Source organism: Rutidosis leptorrhynchoides, chromosome 6, assembly GCF_046630445.1.
Source record: "Rutidosis leptorrhynchoides isolate AG116_Rl617_1_P2 chromosome 6, CSIRO_AGI_Rlap_v1, whole genome shotgun sequence".
In the NCBI taxonomy this organism is placed as follows: Eukaryota; Viridiplantae; Streptophyta; class Magnoliopsida; order Asterales; family Asteraceae; genus Rutidosis; species Rutidosis leptorrhynchoides.
In genome coordinates this window covers 406,081,982-406,083,813 of record NC_092338.1, presented here as the reverse complement: position 1 = coordinate 406,083,813, position 1,832 = coordinate 406,081,982, and positions in this window count along the sequence as shown.

Here is a 1,832-nt window from a genome sequence, read left to right as displayed (position 1 = left end):
GATGTGTTATTTTCGGCCAAAACATGCGAACTTTATCGGACCTAAGCTGATACAGTGCACAATGCGATCGCATGGTTTTTGGTCTTCCTGGCCATGCGATCGCATGGCCTTCTTTTACAGCTCACATACTTTTGTTTTTTATTTGCCAACGGTTTTAATAAATAAATATAATATATATATAATTTTAAGAATTATTTATATATTATATTATATTTATGTGCATAGTTGACTTGTAATTTTTAGTCCGTTGCGTCACACGTTGAGAGTTGAATCTGGTCCCAGTTCCGGATTTTCGAACGTCCTTTCGTACTATTTAATATCTTGTACTTTGCGTTTTGCGGCTCGTACTCTTGTAACTTTTAGACGTTTCTCATCAATAATTTGAACCACTTTGATTGTACTTTGTACTTTTGAGCTTTTTGGTCGTTTGCGTCTTCAATTCGTCGAATCTGTCTTTTGTCTTCACCTTTTATTATTTAAACGAATATCACTTGTAAATAGAACAATTGCAACTAAAAGCTTGTCTTTCTTGAGGGATAATGCTATGAAATATATGTTCGTTTTTAGCATTATCAAATATTCCCACACTTGAGCGTTGCTTGTCCTCAAGCAATATAGTCTTGAAATAAAAATACTAGAATCACTTCTTTATTCTTCACACTTTGTACATCAGTGATTTTAATACGGCGGTATGAACAATGATAGTAACGTTGTGGTTTACAGTCCCACATGACTATGAAAATTTAGATCCTTTAGGAAATTGGATCTTTATGAAAACATTTGATCTTTTTAAAATTCAATCTAGCTTTTACCCTAGATAAGTTTTCCGGAATAACCCTTCACCGGTGTTTGCGAAATTGTTTTTGTGGGTTTCAAATTTGAAAATTTTAGCTTAAAACTTATGGTTTTGTGTTATCCACTTGCTAACCTTGTATTAGGAAAGCAACACGTCCAGTATACTTGCTTCGTATATTACCTTTTGGTAAACTACCGTCCGGTTGTAAAGGAAAGCGTTGAACAAGCAACTGGTAAGGCAATGTCCCGTGACATGTTTTTGATTATGGTCTATATCATGTCGGATGCAATTACTATCCTATGTAGGAGCAATAGTAAAGATCACCCTATAGTTTTTTTGATCTGGCACAAGGTCCTGTCTTCGACCATGCTATGCAACCACCGTTCTTACGGTTGACACCTGATTTGGTTCAGGTGACCTAATGAATTCCAGGTGAATTCCTAGGTTTTTACGTTCAATGGTAATGAACGCATTAAAAATAGTTTTTCAGAAAACAAATCGGTTTGTAATTTTGATCAAAATATTTTCTCGTTCAAGCTAGAGTTTAGATATCATCGAATTCCATGAGTTTGTAAATCTCAATCTTTAAAGTCAATCTCAAGGATTGAGTAATATCAGTCTTAAAAGCTGATTTTTGATCTTTAAGGAGATTATCCTTTCTGGGGATCTGATTCATTAGTCTTATAAGCTAATTTGCATGGTGCCCCCCGTTGTACGAGATAGATCCTCTCATGGTTAGGATAAGTCTGACCACTTGGCGACCCTGTTTGATGCTGAGGTCCGTGGATTTCCAGCTAATTTTCGAGAAAACTTTTCAAGGTTTTTCATAGACTCTACAACTGGTCTGGATGACAACTTCCTGACCTAAATCAAGAAGCGCGTGTCTTTTTCTCTCGGAAGACTTTACTTCCTTATAAATTCTATTTATATTACAATAAACTGGGTAAAACTGATTAATATTATCCAAAACAAAAGTATCTTTAATTATTTATACAAAAATATGTGATATATGTTCTAAATAACTTGGTAAATTTTT